Source organism: Pan paniscus, chromosome 5 (assembly GCF_029289425.2).
Source record: "Pan paniscus chromosome 5, NHGRI_mPanPan1-v2.0_pri, whole genome shotgun sequence".
Taxonomy (NCBI): domain Eukaryota; kingdom Metazoa; phylum Chordata; class Mammalia; order Primates; family Hominidae; genus Pan; species Pan paniscus.
In genome coordinates this window covers 125477744-125496030 of record NC_073254.2, presented here as the reverse complement: position 1 = coordinate 125496030, position 18287 = coordinate 125477744, and the positions used below count along the sequence as shown (strand labels likewise).

The 18287-nt window shown below is 38.9% G+C and overlaps 1 long non-coding RNA gene across 1 annotated transcript in view; it reads right to left on the bottom strand.

The window, feature by feature from the left end:
- The window catches only part of LOC134730616 (uncharacterized), a 28034-nt gene extending 10885 nt beyond the window's left edge, over positions 1–17149 (bottom strand). Inside the window, exon 1 of the long non-coding RNA XR_010112499.1 lies at positions 17031–17149. This is a non-coding gene — a long non-coding RNA (uncharacterized LOC134730616). The remainder of the gene's footprint in view (positions 1–17030) is intronic.
- Between the last annotated feature and the right edge of the window lie 1138 nt (positions 17150–18287).

Here is an 18287-nt window from a genome sequence, read left to right as displayed (position 1 = left end):
TTCTTGTACAGTTGAGGTCTGTTTAAATGCACAGCCTTAGAGTACAATAAATTCCACCGATTTCCCTAATGGATTTATTCTTCTTAAGTTCTTTATGTGAGAAACATTACACCATTTGAACCAATGACATGAAACTGTTGAAGAGAAGATTTATTCACTTAACAGGTTAATTCATGAAAGTGTGGTTCTAATTGTTGAATTTAGCAAGTAGAAATACAGCATTTGAACAGCGCTACCCATTTCCTTTCTTAACAGCAGGCTAAAATAGATTGATATTTTTCAGCCCCACTTTCATTTCATGGGATTTACACCCTTTTACTAGAGCAATCAACAGCCTTTGATTGATAGTGATGCCAATTAATTCAGATGATCTTATCCCAGGAGTTCATGGAATTTATCATTGCTGCTCATAAAAATTACCTTTATACTCTAAACTTTTTTCCTTCTCTTCCGTAGACTTTTCTCAGGACCAAGCACCTAACTAATGATTGATCACCTTTCTAACTTTGGATGATTGGTAAAACTGACATTGTCCTACTTATATACACAGAAAATATATTCCATTTCAATACTTTAATGTGTGTTCTACCTCAGTGCTATTAGAACCACAAAATGTTTAAAAGTGGAACATCCTTAGTTATTTTTGTTACCTAGGTAGCAAAGTTCAGTCAACATCAACAAATATGTATTGACATATAAATGCAATGAAGGATTTTCCATGGTTAAACTAATTTTTTGCCATTTTTAAAGCACTTTTATATCTATTATGTCATTTAGTCCACACAACAACCTGCAAGTTGGAAAGGGCAAGTATAATTTTATCACTGGAAAAAGACAGAGGTTAAATGTCTTGCTAAAGGTTGCACAAGTAATTACTAGCAGAACCAGATCTTCAACACGAGCCTTCTGGCTTCTAATGCAGGGTCCTCCCACTCCACCAGGGTGTTCAAAGTCTATCCTGAGAAGCCTCCTCTGAGTCTACCTAAAAGAAGCATCGCAGAAAAGGAAGACAGGGACACTGGACCCCTTTCCAAATTCCCTCAGTTTTTATCTGTTTCACATGTTGGGAGACTGGATAAATTTTTGTTTAAACAAGGAGATCGTTGGCAAAAAAAAAAAAAAAAAGAGAGAGAGAGAAAAGAAAAAATAGAAAACCAGTGCACATTATACTGCCTCAAAACGCATAGGAAATCCTGGCACGGTGATAATGTCAATTCAGTCATTTTTTTCCCTAGTACTAGCAACTGATTTAATCAGTTTAAGAGAAAAGGGCCAGTGTAACGAGAAAAATATCCTTAAGGCATTTGTTATCCTTAATGCCTTGTTATCCTTAAGTCATTAAGAACCTGGTTGTCTGTTAACACCAAATTAGATCCTTTTTTAAACATTGTGTGTGTACCTTCTACAAACGTATGTATTAAGAATAGCAAAATGATGATTTGGGTGGACACAGAGATCTGGCCATAGGTGCGAGCAGTGTGGGATGAAAGCAGGGAGGATGTGATACACGTCAGCCTTCATCTCTTTAGGGTACCCGGTTGGCCATTCATCACCCAGGCCAGCACTGTACCTCTTTGGGACACTGTATTCTAACACCATTGAATGGTTTGCTTTTCTTCCTCCAGAGAGATTTCCTGTGAGGCACATTAAGTTCAGTTTGACAAATAAGGTTTTAGGAGATAATACGTGCATTGGGACCTCTTAAGTCATGAAAGAAAAAGGATTTGAGTCTGGGGCTCCTAGTGATCATCATGCCTCTTTCCCCTCACCCTCCCCCGATACACAGAGAGGAAAGCCCTCTTCAGGAGGAGAGACAGGAGCCAAGCAGAGACGGGTCTAGCCCAGGCAGCCTCTTCTCAGTTCCCATCACCAATGTTCTCAGAACAACCCTGGCTTCTGCAGACCTTCCCGTTATTCTATGACTCTTCCAATAACAATCCTCTTTAAGGCCAAGCTACTTTGAGTTGGTTTACCATCACCTGTGCTAGAAAAGAAAAGCCCCTAACACTGCAGTAGCTCAAAGTGGTAGAGACAGCAAAAACAAACAACTCTGAATTTGAGTCATGATAATTCCAGCCACTTAAACTTGGGTAAACTATTTAATTTCTCAAAATTTCAGTTTCTTCTTCTATTGAGTGGTAATATTAATAACACCACTGTCACAGAGTTATTGCCACGGCTAAATAAAATTATGTGGGTGAAAATCCAGCTGTTCTTTCCTGGTGCTACCTTCAGCAGGAATATTTCTAAGGTCCCCAGTTGAGTAGTAGTTCATTCATCCAACACTTATTTATTAGTCAAGTATCAACCACATGCCTAGCGTATCGGGCATTGCAGCATGAAAGTTAAAAAAAAGAAGAAGAAGGATATAGGGTCTCTGACCTCAAGAAGTTTGTAGTTTCATTGGAGAAACATACAAACTATAGATTAACTGGCATCAGAACAATTTTTGGCATAAATATGAATGGACAGAACATGAGGGGGTAGCCAAGGTGGAGTATGGCATATCAGAAAAGTTTCTTAGAGGGTGGAGAATTAGAACCAAGTCTTAATAGTAAAAAAAGTTATGCAATAGATTACCAGAGGGACACTTGTAAGATGAAATGTCCTTCCTTGTCTGTCAAAACGTTTAGATACTTGGTCTTTCTAAGTGAAAATTTTAATATCAAATGACACTTCTGGCTTGTGATTTGAGTGACTATACTCTCCAAAGAGTCCGCTATTTGACTATCCAGGTCAAATTTAATTCTTACCTAAGCACCTGACAGTTTTCACTTTTCTGATCTAAAATTCTCTCCAAATTTTACTTTCTAAAAATGCCTTGCATGGATTACTCTAAATGAGTAAAGGGTAGATAGAGAAGTACAAAATATTGTTTTCAGATTTCCTCTAACAGCCCGTGGACTGTGAGGATGCCCATGGCATCCCTTCTGTCTAATTGGGTTCAGATACCATGAGGTTTGAACTAATGAAGTGACATCAGCTGGTCATAATTCAAAATCTGTCTAAAGAAATAATAATATATGATCAATATGCAGAAACGCTTGCTTAAGGAGCAGACAGTAAGTGCATTTCTAAGAATTTGTAAAAATATCCTTGATTTGCCCCAAAATCCACACATTTATTGGAAAAAAGAAATTAGAAAATAGTAGTGGTTAAGAATATGTCTTTGATGTCAGGTGGACCTGATTAATCTCCCTAAGCCTCAGTTTCCTCATCTGTGAAATGGAGATAAGAATAGTTGTATCTCACAGAACTTAGTGAATACAAAGTGAGGGGATGTAATAAGGATTCACGGTAGTGCTTGGCACACACTGTGGTAGGCATTTCATAAATGACTTACTTACGATAACTGTTCCTCAGCCCTAGATGGATGCTAGAATCACCTGGCAAGCTAGAAAAAAAAAAAAACAATTCAGACCCACCACAGAGATTCTGATTTCATTGGTCTGGAAAGAAGCCCAGGCACTGGTAATTTTTATACACTCTTGAAGGGATGCCAGGGATGTTCCCCTGCCTTAGACTTTGGCATCATCAATACCTACAACTCCTCCATAATCTTTTTTTCCCCAAAGAAAAAAAACTATTCAATTTGATTATTTTAATTTTTTAATTACAAATAAAAATTGTATAGGTTTATAGTGTACAACATGATGTTTTTAAATACCTATACATTACAGAATGGCTAAATCAACCTAATTAACATATGCATTACCTCACATCCCTATCATTTGTGATGAGAACACTTAAAATCTCTCAGCACTTTTCAAGTATATATATAACACATTGTATTTAACTATAGTCACCATGTTATACAATACATCTCTTGAATTTATTCCTCCTGTCTAATAGAAATTGTGTACCCTTTGACCAAAATCTTCCCAGTCCTCCCCACCTCCCGGCCGCCTGCTCATGGCATGATCCAGTTTTAAGCATCCCACTTCCCATGTTCTTCCTAACTTTCCAGTTCACTCTCTCTCCTATCTCAATAAAAATCTTTTCAACTCCATGAGGACCCAGTGATTCTATCACCTTTACAATGACCCTCCCCCAACTTTTTAAAAGTGTCCCTTACTCAGCTTAAATTCCATGCTTCATCATGAAAATCACTCTCTTGATATTTTCTCAGCTCCTTTGCCCCCTTCTACTTCACCCACCTCATCTGAGGTGGTATCTGTTCTTCAAAGATAGCTCCCAATGAAACACACCTCCCAGTATTCATGCCCTTTCGTAGACCCCCTTTCATATTGAATCTGGTTGACCTGTGACTCACTTTAACCAATAGAGTGCAGTGGAAGTAACACTGTGCCCCATCCAGGACTGGCAGCTTCTGTATTTGCACTTCAGTGAACTGTAAGCTACCATGTAGAAATTCAGCTACCATGCTGGCAGGACCATGTAGAGACACTATATGAAGAGACCTTAATGGAGAAGAGATGTCGTCATCCCCAGTTCCTAGCTGAACCCAACTTTACATCTGTCTCTGCCAAGACACTAGCTCAGTTAAGCCCAGATGGTTGCAGCCCTAGCCGATACGACATGAGTCAAAAGAACAGCTTGGTCAGCCCCCATAACTGTGAGAAATAATACATTGCTATTGCTTTAAGCTATTAAGTTTTGAGGATCCTTGTAACACAGCAATAGACAAATGTGATAGAACTTGGTTCCTACAAGTTCAGTGCTGAGATAACAACAACCTAAAATCAGTGACATTGACTTTGGGACCAGATAGAAGCTGGAAAAGCTTCAGGAAGACTATTAGTGAAGACAGTAAGGGCAGTGAAGAAATTGCTCTTGGAGGCTGGAAAACAGGGGGTACCTAAGTTATGTACTGACCAAAAAATTAGCAAAAACTGTTATATCATCAGAAAAAGGGTCCCTAATGAAGGGTGAGTTTGGCTATGGAGGCTTCTGTCTAATGGAATGGATTATAATTTGATACACAGGAACTCACAAAGTTTTTAAAGGAATTATATCCACTTCTAGCCATCCAGAAAGACATGTGAATGAGCTATTGTGAACATTTCAGCCCAGTCAAGTGCACCATATCACTGCAGCCCAGCCTCACGCCTTGTGAAGCAGAAGATCAACAGGTCAAACCATAGACTTGGAAGAAACAATAAACTGTAGTCGTTTTTAAATGACTGCATTTGGAGATTTGTTATGTAGCAATAGATAACTGAAACACCTCAATTCTAACTGAATACAACTCTTCTGTGCAAGTGTGCAAATGTGGCATAAGTGCATTCCCAAAGCTGAATGAGGCTGGAGAAAACCACATGTTGACAGGTCTTTAAATCATGACCAAAACTTCAAGTAAAATCTTAGTACTATAGAATAATAATACCACATGTCCTGAGTTCATACAGTTATTTACCTATGCCATCTTTTTCTCAGTTTTTTTACCTTACCTCTTCCAAACTGCCAATATCCTATTCTCCATCCTCACTCTTAGCCTATGAATTTTGCTCCTTCTTTCACTGTTAAAATAGAAGCAATTAAAAGATGGTTTTCACAAGCTCCCTTCATATCTATTCATCTACCTGTACTGGAGGCCATCAACTCTGCTTTTCTTTCCACTACCACAGGCAAACTTTCCATGTTCTTATTTTGTGCCAACCCCTCCACTTTTGCATGAGATTTCCTTCTCTATCACTTCAGCCTCTCTCATCTCTGCTTCAGCATTTTTTCTCTCTCTCCTGGGTCATTCCATAAGGGGGAAAAAAATCTCCCATCTTAAAACTATCCTTCTCTTCATCCCACTTTCCCATCTAACCACTATCAATCACATGTCAGTACTCTCCTTTATAGCAAAATCTCTCAAAAAGGTTATCCAGAGTGTCTCCAATTTCTTTTCTCCTATTCTTTTCTAAATTCACTCTGATAAGTATTTTACTCCTAACCATTTCACCAATGCTCTTCATACAATCACCAATGACTTCCCTGTTGATAAACCCAAAAGCCAATTCTCAGTCCCTATTTTATTTGAACTTTCAGCAACATTCGACATAGTTGCGCACGTCCTTTTATTTAAATCACTTTCTTTATTTGGTATCCAGGACACATGCCCTTTTGGATATTTCCATTATACCAGCCCCTGCTTGTAGTCCCCTTTACTGGTTCATCCTCATTTTCACAACATCAGAAGGTCATCCCATGACCTGGGTCCTTGGACCTCTCCTCTTTCATCCATTACTACATACTTGTAGATATTATCCAGTCTCATAACTTTAAAAATCATCTATATGCTGCTGTTGACTTCAAATGTATATTTCTAGTTCTAATCTCTAAAGGACAAACTCATAACTGCTTACTCAATCATAGGTATATCAAATTTAACACGTCTAAAGTGAATGTTTTCCCTCTTCCACCACAACCTATTTCTCTCATTTTTTTCCAGGCTCAACTCTGTTCTGTACTGTTTCTCAGGCCACAAACCTTGGAGTCATCCTAGACTCTTTTCTTTCCCTCATACTACACATCTAGTCAATCAGCAATTACTGTTGACACTCTGTATTAAATGTGTTCAGAAGGTGGCCACTTGCCACTCCTCCACCATGGCTACCTTTGTCCAAGCCATCATCATCTTTGCAAAGATAGTTGCCACAGCTTCCTCACTGGTCTTCCTACTTCCCTACAGTTGTTTTCAATACAGCAATCAAAGTGACCATTTGAAAATGTGAGTCAGGCATGTCACTCCACAGCTCAAAATCTCCAATGGCTCCCAACTTACTGAAATTAGAACCCTTACACTGCTTACAGGGACTAGAAAGTCTGTACCCCCTCACCACCACCCTTCCTCTCTGACCTCACTCTCATTCCACTCCAGCCACTCTGGGTTTCTTGGCCTCTCCTGGCAGGAACTAGGGCTTTTGTACCTGCTTCCACCTAGAATGCTCTTTTTCTAAATATCTTTATGTCCTCTCCTTCAACTCTTTCAATACTCAAAAATGAACTTCCAGTAAAATTTTCCCAGATAACTTTTTCTAAAGTTTCCCAAGAAGTCTCTAGTGCCCATTGCTATAGCAATTATACCATTTGTGTGTACATGTAGGAAGCTCTTACTTCCTGTCTCCACTAATATGCAAGCTCCATGAAAGTAGGGATTTGTCTCTTTTTATTCACAGTTGTTCCATCATCAAGAACAGTGCCTAGCACATAATAGGTACTCAGAATATATATATTTTTTTTGGTGGGGGGATAGGGGGGAGAGGGACAGAGTCTCACTCCGTCACCCAGGCTGGAGTGCAGTGGTGCAATCTTGGCTCGCTGCAATCTCCACCTCATGGGTTCAAATGATTCTCCTGCCTCAGCCTCCGAAGTAGCTAGGCTACAAGCACGCACCACCACACCCAGCTAATTTTTTGTATTTTTAGTAGAAGTGGGGTTTCACTATTTTGGCCAGGCTGATCTCAAACTCCTGACCTCAGGTGATCCACCGGCCCCGGCCCCCCAAAGTGCTGGGATTAGAGGCGTGAATCACCACGCCCAGACTCAGAATATATTTCTTAATTGAATGGATGTAGCCTTAATAAAAATACAAATTCTAGAGCTACCAATACACACAGCAACACAGATAAACCTCAAAAACAATGCCAGGCACGGTGGCTCACACCTGTAATCCTAGCACCATGAGAGGCTGAGGCAGGAAGATCACTTGAGCCCAGGAGTTCAAGATCAGCCTGGGCAACATAAGGAAACCCCATCTCTACAAAAAATACAAAAACTAGACAGGCATGGTGGCACATCCGAGCTACTCAGGTGGCTGAGTTGGGACAATCGCTTGAGCCCAGGAGGCAGAGGCTGCTGAACCAGGATAATGCCACTGTACTCCAGCCCAAATGGCAGAGTGAGACCCTGCCTCAAAAAAAAGGTTGCACTAAAGAAACCAGACACAAAAGAGTACATACTGTGTGGATCTATTTACTTAAAACCCTAGGAAAAAAAATAAAGCTAATTTATAAATACAGAAAGCAAATCAGTGATTGCCAGAAGCTAGGGGTGGGTGAAGAAATTGACTGAGAAGGGACACAAAAGAACTTCTGGAGGTGGTGAAAATATTATTTACCATGACTGTGCTTTGCTGTATATAAGTTATACCTTAGTAATTTTTATTCTATATATCTGTATTTATAAAAATACAAATTCTATAGTTAGGACCATATGTCACCAGGTTATGTGAACAAGTGCCAGAAACATAAAGAGTTAATTTATGTGTTTGGAGTAAAAAGACTCACAGTGATTTTGAAAGAAAAAAAGATAAATCTCACAAATCATAACCTATAATAAACACAATATTTAGAGACTGAAACATAAATGACACTTCTCTCACCACAGTGCATTGTGTCTTTAGGAGATGTTAGCCAAATGTGTCATGCCTTGGGTTTAGCTCTTCCCATTTTTTTTTCTTTCAGCGAGATTCATTCATTTCTACCTCTTACTAAATAGAACATGTAACTCAACTTCAGTCAAAATAAAGCCAAGATGGGAAGAAGACAGAGCACAATGCCCCCTGTCTCACTCCAGGGCCTATCAGGAAACTCAAAGTGGGAATTGAATATAGGTAACCAGTATGAGCCAACACTAGTGGAACAGTAAACGTAACTCTTTCAGAGTACCTGAAACGTAACTCTTTCAGAGTACCTGAGAAAAGGATACTTTTTAAATCCAAGACCTTTTGAGAACCATGCTCAACAAGTATATTTCCCATGCATTTTAAAAGTTGGGTAGATCCATAACACATTTATTTGTATATGTTATATAGAAATAAAATTTTAAAAAACTTATAAGAACTCAATAAAGAAAACAGCAAAACATTTCCATGGGACTTTTAAAAAGACTAATTGATGGAGACATTATGGCCTCTACTAAATGGACCTATTCTCCCTAAGTTAATCTATAAAAGAAAGAATTGTTGATACAGCAAAAGGTTGAATTAATCGCCAGATAATTATGCTAAGCAGAAAAAACAATCAAAAGTGTTATATACTATATGATTCATTTCTATAATATTCTTGAAATGGCTAAATTATAGAAATGTAGAACAGATTAGTGGTTACAAGTGGTTAAGAAGGTGGGTGGGGGCAGGAGGGAATTGGGTGTGACTATAAAGGGCAGCAAACAAGAGGGATCCTTGTGGGGCAGAGATGTTCTGTATCTTAACTGTACCAGTGTCAACATCCTGGTTCACATCGTTCTATAGTTTTGCAAGATGTTATCACTGGGGGAAACTAGGTAAGGGGTACACAGGATCTCACTGTATAATTTGTTACAACCGTATCTGAATCTGCAGTTATCTCTAAATTAAAACTTTAATTTTGAAAAAGTGAATCAATTACTTAACCACTGGGGGAAAAAATAAAATCATATCCCTATTTCAAACTTGACATCAAAACTAATTCCAGGAGTTTGAAGAGTTGAATATAAAAACAGCTCATATCTACCATGTATTGGGCAATTTCTACGTGCCAAGTATATTCATAGAATGGGAGAGTTCCCCAATCCCCTTGGAGAAATTGCAATAAGGGTGTGGCTCATTTGCTCGGGTCACCATGCACTGAAATGCCTTATGGGAGGGGTAGCATGCAGACGGGCAGGTGCAGGAGTCAGGGCAAGCGTTTTTGGGCTCTGGCCCCATGGTAGCATCTAAGGGTGTGTTACAATTAATATTCTTTTAGCAGTTGCCATCCACGGACGGCTGAGTGTTAAACCAGCTTAGCGGAGGGTCAGGGTGACAGCCTTTTACACCCTGCCCTTTGCCCTCTTGGTACTCGACTCCTTATCCAGCATCCAGAAAGAATCAGGTCACATGGACTTGAAGAATGGTGAATGTGAGGATTTTACTGAGTGATGGGGGTGGCTCTCAGTGGGATGGATGGGGAGCTGGAAAGGGGATGGAGTGGGAAGATAATCCTCCCCTGGAGTTTGGCTGTCCTGTGACCAATCTCCTCTCTGTTCCCAGCCGAACTCCTCTCGACATTCAGACGCTCCTTCTGTTCTTTCCTTCTCTGCTGTGCCACTCTTCCGCCCTTTTGCTCCTTTGCTCTTCTGCTCATGGAGCCTGGGGTTTGGAGTTTATATAGGTACAGGATGAGGGGGTGTGGCAGGCCAAAAGGCAACATTTGGACACAAAAACAGGAATGCCTATTCCCATTTAGGGCCACAGGTTTCCAGGCTTGAGGGTGGTGCCTTTGCCCAGGAACCACCTTCTTCTACCCAGTATTTCCCTGCCTCCTGTCCATGTCATTCATATATATTCTCATGTTATTCTTCCAAGAAATTTGTGATAGAGGTATTATTATCCACATTTTAACAAAGAGGAATATTAGTTCTTTTCCTAAATTTGCACATTAAAAAAGAAAAATCTACACATAAAAGAGAAATAATACACAGCAATGTGTTAACCTTGATTTGGATGAATAAGAGTCTAAGTGTTTTGAGATTTTTCTTCTGTAATTATTTATATGCACTGGGTTTTTCTATAATGAATATGCTTTCTTTTTAAAAAAAATTTTAAGATTATGCGAAAATAAAGGAAGGAGTTTTTATCGGGGACAGGAACAAGTCAGTAGGAAGTATGGCTCACACAGCACAACACACAAACCCAGGTTAATATAAACTATGTTCTAATAATTGCATCTAATTACAAGGGAGAGCTAAGCGCTAATAATGTTTAAGGTGGATGTTTTTAAAATCACAATTAGCAATTACAAAGGAGAAATTTGGCAACATTTGAGAAATGACTGAATGGAATAAATATAACATTTCTTAAAAGGTGATTTTATAATTACTAATTACTTTTGCTCCAATTTCAATCTACTTGGGAAAAAAAAAAAAAAAAAAAGATGGGCAGTCCTGAAGCCACAGGACTGCTGTAGTTGTCCAGGCAAAGAGTAACCAGAACCTGAATTGGGGGATAGGAAGGAAGGGGCAGAGATCAGAAAAGTTAAGAAGGAAGTGAATAAGACTGGTGATTCATTAGCAATAAAGAACAATGGGCAGAGAAAAGCCAGAGTGTGATGTAAGAGACAAAAACAACATTGGCTAGTCTTGGTTTTGCCACAGTCCAGTTGTAGATCCTCAGGACAGATATTTAATGCTCTCTTAGCTGTGTTTGCCTCATCCCTACAATGAATGTGTTCCTCTATAACTTCTCAGGTCCCTCCAAGATCTAACGTTTTGAGGCTGAGTGACCAGAATGATGAAGGTAACATGAACAGAAGTCCCACAGAGGAACCTGATCCCAATTTCTGGGATTTAGATGATTCTGTTGAAGCTGTTTGACCTTGGACAAATTACTTAACCCTTCTGTGTGTCCATTTCCATTATAAAATGGTAATAATAATAATAATACTGCCTACCTCATAGAGTTGTCCTACATAAACCTATAGGGGGGTGCCTAGCATATCATTAAGTCTCAACAGATGTGAACAACTAACAAAAATGCCATCTGTTCTTAAAACTGATCACAACTATGCCTCACGGTTTCATCAGAGAGACTCTCTAGACAACAAAACTTCTGTCATAAAATCCAACTTTTATCACATCCCCTCGTATATATTATAGGAGCAGATGTTGGATGTTTATAGAAATGTGACATGTAGGATTTTGAGTAGCTGAGTCACTAGACTTTCAGAGTTGAAGCCTTCAAATACTACGTCCTAAAGTGAGTGCTCGTTGTCACGTCCACTCTTCCTAGCCCAGCACCATCACGTCCTAATATTTGTCATAGGTATTACCCCAAAGCAACAGAACATGAAGATCTGAGTCATTATGAAAAAATAAGTGTTGATCCAGCTGCCGTAACTGTCAGAAACAAACCACTCTGAGCACAACGGATGCCAGTGCACCAGATTGTGAGGGTGTGTGACTGACCTCCCAGTCCTTGGCTCTGTTGCCGTCACTTAAAGGATTTGCAAAAAGAACACGGCGATATGGCACATTTATGCACGTATGTGCTTCCCTCCCTGCCCAAGCCTGTTCTCACCTGAATCTCATAATAGGGATGGCAGTTCAAATAACGTCTGCCAACCAAAAAAAAAAAATAGTAATTATTTGCCTGGGACTCCAGGAGGAAAACTAAGTACAAGAGTGTCAAACTTCAGGGGAGAGGACACCAGTGAAGAAACATTATTAGAACATATGTCTTGACATTAAAATTATAGGAAATATCTATGCAAAAGATGCAGAGAAATTTTTGCTATTATCATTTAAGATTCTATTGAGTGAATTTTGTAAAACTTGTGATTTCAGAGCCAACTTTCAATTTCAACTCACATAAAGCTGCATGAATCAGGCACTCTCTAGGTCACCATCTAGAACAATGCTAAGGGTACTTTCCAGTGTAAAGTCAGGGTAATTCTCTTCTATCCGGTTCCCTCAACTTCACTTTAATGGCCACCAAAATTGCTGGTATGGAAATTCCTATAATGTAAGGGGAAAATGGCGGTTAAATGATTATTCCTTTGTTTCTCTCTATAGTGGTAAAAAATATTTTTGTTTTATCTCTGTCTTAAAATTTTTTTTATCTTTGTCAACATTATACTAGGCAGAATGTTTATATCAAACCTTAGAGTCTCCGGTTTACAGGTTCATAAATGAAGAAAGTGACTCTGTTTGTTTTTTCCTGATCACCTGAACACAAAACAGCCCTATCAGCCTCAGGAGCTAAAACCCAACTATCATGAGCTCGCTGTCTTACACCTTGAACATTTGATCTTGTAACACATTGCAAGTTCTCATCATCTATCCTTTTGTCTACAGGCATTAGTAGAGATGATCTGTAGTTTTTGTTTTTTCCTTTTTTTTTTTTTTCTGCTGACAAAGCTGTGGAGAGGAGGGTGGGTGTTGAAGAAGCTGCTGAAGAAGCACTAGCAGTTTGTCCTTAAACTCAAAAATTTCAGTGGTGCCTACAGCCCTTCCAGTAATTTTTAAAGGGCCTATTTCCCTGAGTTAAATCCTTTTCTTCTTCAAATACCTGGAGGTATTTCTATTTCCAGTTCTGAACATAGACTGATAGTTAATACCATTGGTCTAGGACAATGACCCTTAGGGATGGTCCCGACACACCATTTACAAAGCGAATTGGTTTTTCTGAGGTATAAAAATACACATTGAAATTGGTTTTCTGGCTACCTTACTTTTACTAAGCTGAGTTCTTTTTATTGGTGTTTTTGTTATTCCTGCTCTCCTAATTCTTGAAAAATCAGTGAATAAACATAAGCAGCACAGCCAGGAATTCTTGGCTCATGAAAAGGGATTTTTCTTAATGCTCATTTTATCATCTACTAAATAATTGAAAGGACGATGATATTCATGAATCTTGGTGGGATCGTGGAAGCATTTGAATGAGAGTTATAAAGCTAGTGATAAAATGTTTACTGATGGTATATAATTTGCCTAGACTTTACAGAACACCACGAGTTGTCACTTTTCTATTATCATGACGGTTTCAAAAATAGGAAAATTGAAACTCAGAAAATTTTAGTCAAAGAAAACAGCAAGCAGCTAAACAAAAACTCAAACCTCGGATATTTGGTTCCAAACACCGTGCCCTACTTTCTACCCAATACTACTCCTCTGTACATTAGAGATCAGTACATTAGAGATCAGACCTAAACATTTTAGGCAGTATTTATAGTGTACACACACACACACACACACACACACGTATGTATGTTTGTATATGTATCAAGAGGCACAAAACTCTTTTTTATCACTATTTTTCTTGATTTAAGAGGCACAAAACTCAACCTCGATTGTTCAGGGTCATTAGTTTTTAGCCATTTTTCTTATTAGAGTAAGTATTTTATAATATCAGGATATATTTTATCTTGATTCTAAATATATATATATATACACACACACATTTTATACACATATATTTATATGTGTGTATATATGTATATATGTGTGTGTGTGTATGTGTGTGTATGTTCCTTAACCTCTGCGGTTTTGTTAAATACTGACCTTCACTTTTGGATTGCGAGGAGTATAGGTCATATTAAGGCTTAATGTTCCAATTCTATTTTTAAATTATCCGTTTATAAATTAAGCCTGATGCTCATCCTCGTAGTTCTCTTTACAGCTCTCTCCCCTCTTTAAGTAATCAGTTTCTTCTCTTTCTCTTTTATGTCAAAAGCCTTCCTGAGATAATGAAGGTCAATTCTTTCTCCATTAGGGATATCTCAAATCTCTCCAAGGGCTTCTTCAAATCTCTCCGAGGGCTTCATTTCCTATGCAGAGTGTGCTATCCTTAATCACTTGAAGAATCTTTTGACAGAGCCTTTTGTAACGTTTTTGTAGTTTCCTGCTTTACAGAATTTGCAGGCTTAGTAAAAGCATGGATAGAACCAGAGCCACTGCAAGCAGAGCCAAAGGTGGAAGGATAGTGAGGCAGATCCTTGACCTCAATGCTCCCTAAACTGGAGAGAAAGTGGATGAAAAACAACAAAATATTAATTCTCCTGTTCACTTATTTCTCTTTTGCTAGTTGAGAATTAGCTGAAATACAAAATCTTCACTATGTTACTGAAGACCAGTTGTGGGGATTGTGTTCTATTGTTTCAGCTTGCTACATGTGATTTTTAAAAAATCATTAAATAACATTTTAGAATGTTTTTAAGTACTCTGTGTTATACAGTGAGAGAAGTTTTTATCTCCCAGTATAGGGTTTTCTCCAGGTATGCCTTACCTTCCCCTCTCTCACCCAGATTTGGACGCATAAAAATAAAAGAAATTGCCTTCAAAAAGCCAACTGGCATGCAAACCTTGGAGGCATAGCAAATACATTGGATGATGGAACCTGGGCCAAAAAAGGTTATGACAGGCTTCAACTATGAACCAGAACCAACAAGGGAAAAGTAAGTGATTCTTCAAGCAAAAGCCTATACCTGTGCACAATAAAACACCTGTGGAGGTTTCTGATTTTACTGAGTACCTTCTTGGTACTGGTCCCTCTTTAATGCACTTTTGCTTGAGTTATCTTGTAAATTATAGTAAAAGAAAAATATAAATCACAGTATAATACTGCAGTGGGTAAGTTAATGCAATGTTAATGAGAACGGGGCTAAATGGGAGTTGGCTGAATCATATTTGAGTTCATGTTATGAGTGGGTGCATTATTTCCTGGTTTTATTGGAATAAGTGTAAGAAAATGCAGGACTTTGGGCTTTCAGTAATCCCTATACTGCTGATGAGCAGTATATGTAGAACTATAGCACTACAGCTAATAAGATGGTAACCACACCACCTTCTGCTGCTGAGACCACATGGGGAGTCCTGCTTCCACCCGTAGAGATTATTCTCTAAGTGAGAGAGGGCAAGTAGGACCATCTTTAGAAGAAAACAGAGCAGCATCTCATTTTAAGTGGGCCACAAATTCTAAAGTCATCACACTAAAATTATGTATAGTCAACTTTATCTTTGAACATTTTTTTTTGAGACAGTGTCTTGCTGTGTTGCCCAGGCTGGAGTGTACTGGTGCGACCTCGGCTCACTGCAACCTTCACCTCCCAGGTTCAAGTGATTCTCCTGCCTCAGCCTCCCAAGCAGCTGGAACTACAGGTGCACACCACCACACCTGGCTAATTTTTTGTATGTTTAATAGAGATAGGTTTTCACCATGTTGGCCAGGCTTGTCTTGAACTCTTCACCTCAAGTGATCTACCTGCCTCAGTCTCCCAAAGAGCTGGGATTGCAGGTGTGAGCCACCACGCCGGCCTCTTTGAACATTTCTTAAATCAATTTTATGACCCAGGACCTGGGTCATAAGGTCAAAAGGCATAAATTAACTCCTTTTGTTTTCTTGTGTATGTTTTCTATGAGTTCCCTTTCCCTGGATCACCCTTTCTCTAGTTCATGAATCCAGTGGGAAAGGTGATTGTGAAAGGGACGAGAAAAATGCCACTTCAAACTATGCCACTTTTGCATACTATTTTGAGATGAAAACAATTGAGAAACAGCAGCTGCAAGAAAGGATCTATGCCCTTTCCCTTTCTGCTTAAAAGCAGGGCATATTTCCCATGAGAAAGTTGCCCTTCTGATACCAAGAAGAAGAGAACACTCTTATCAGAGACAGGACTTGGGGAGGAGATGGTGCAGAGATAAGTCTGCACAAACAAACCTTACTGAAATAACCCTTATCTTCCATTAGTTTCTCTCATATATTTTCTAGTCACTTTCCCACAAATTACTGCCCCTAGGACCTTTTTGGACACCCTTCCTTTGTCCTGTCATTTCTCCACAAGTTTTTTGCCCTTTGTTAAAATGGTATATAACCTCTGAGTCTAACTGCTTCTTTGGGGTTTTCACTTCTTTCCTATGAAGCCCCTCATGCCACATAAAAATATTTACATCAAATAAAATTTGTATGCTTTTCTCCTGTTAATATGTCTTTTGTCTGCTTGATTCACAGGCTCAGCTACAGAATCTAGGAGATTAGAGAAAAGGTTTTTCCTCTCCTACAAGTGTAAATGGGAGGAAAGGAATAGGGGATTCTTCCCTCACTGTTGTTGTTGTTGTTTGGTGCAACACAAATATTACTGAATTTCTATGAGTTAAATGAGGTTTTGTTGCAACTTAAAGGTAGGTTCAAAACCATGTTATAGAACTCAAGAAATTAGAGATATTAAGCCTTAGAATTATATATTCACAGAAGACCCCAGAGCTATCTTAAAATATTTAAAGGACTACCCATTGAAAGAGGAATTAGAACAGAGATGGCCATTTCAACAACTAGTCATGGCTGTCTGGAGCTCTGAATTAAAAAGAATGTGAAGCAGTATCCAAGCTCAGTGGAAAAAATTCTGCTTGACAATGATGTCTGTCAAAGCTTGAAAGAAAGCCAGTACCCATGTGTTGAGAACAGAATGGCTATAGCTGACAAATACAAAGCATTTGAAAGAGGAGTTTATGTGGGGTTTGGAATGCCATTTTCTCTCATGCACACTAAGTCAAGAAAGTTTAAAGGGGAGAGAGAAAGAGAGAGGGGGAGAAGAATAGAACAATTCTTCAGAAATGAGAGCACTTACAATTATAAACAGCATTCTCTTTCATTCCTGGTAAGTTTCCACTTCCTTTTGCGTTTTCTCATAAAGAAATCCGTGTATCCTTACAGTAAATTTTCTTGTTTAGCTTTAGCTAGTCATCTAGATTTCTGGTTTTTGCAGCCAAACAACCCCTAAGAGATCTATGTCTTAGTGGGGCCATATTTCAATCCCATTTAATTCAATTCAACCGATGTTTATTGAATACCTATTGTGTCTCTTATACCCAATAATTGGGGTTGAGTCTTGAATCTGGCCTATGACTGGAATCTATGAAAGATTCAAAGGGAAAAATAAGCATAGGTTATCATGAGCTATAAAAAAAGAAATGAGACAGAACATAATGTAGAGTTCTTAGCTCTCCCCACCCAGGTTTATGTTCTGAGTTTTCTTTAACATTCTGTCCAATCGAGTGCGAGTGGGCTGAGACGTGGGTGGCAGAGCTGAGACACGGCCCCTCTAACTGTCTCATGTACAAACTTGAGGGGTAAGAGGAAGTTTGACACAGGAAATAACAGCCAGCAGCCGGGCTCTCTGACGAACACTACCCAGTGAAGCCTTTTAATTAGGCAAGATCATTTTTTTTAATCTGCTCAGAAAATACTGCCTTAATCTCTGAAGATAATAAACCTCATTTAAAGTCCTGAGTTGACTCACTGTCCATAATGACTGAGATACAAATAGAGCTTTTATCCTGCAAAAACCATTACCAGGACACAGCCAATTAAGAAATTAACCAAAATCTCCATCCCCAGTTAGAGCGCTTACCTCTAGGAAAAGCCTGAGGGGAATTATAAACACACAGTTTCTATGTGTGTTCTAATGCCAAGGTCCAAAGCAAAGGAAACCCAAACCAAATCAAAAATTGAGAAGGAAACTGTTTTAATTGATCATGAGCCGCCAAACTTCCTCTTCTGCATTATCTGTGTTTAAGTAATCCAATTAGTTTGACCTCATATGAGCAAGAGAACCCAAGTGCACATCTTTTGAAGTGGTTGTTTGGGGGTATCCTGAAAATTCTTAATATCAATCCCAGGAACATCTAAATGGTATTTTCCCCTGCACTCCTACCAGCATAGTGGAAATATCAATACCACAGGTGAGGTGCAGGAGGAGGATATTTGCTTTTTGCTATTCACTATCACGTATACACACACACGTACTTTTACCCACATTATGGAATTACTAAAAACAATGTGTGGCTCAGACTAACAATTCCACGTTGCAAATAATATCAAAATG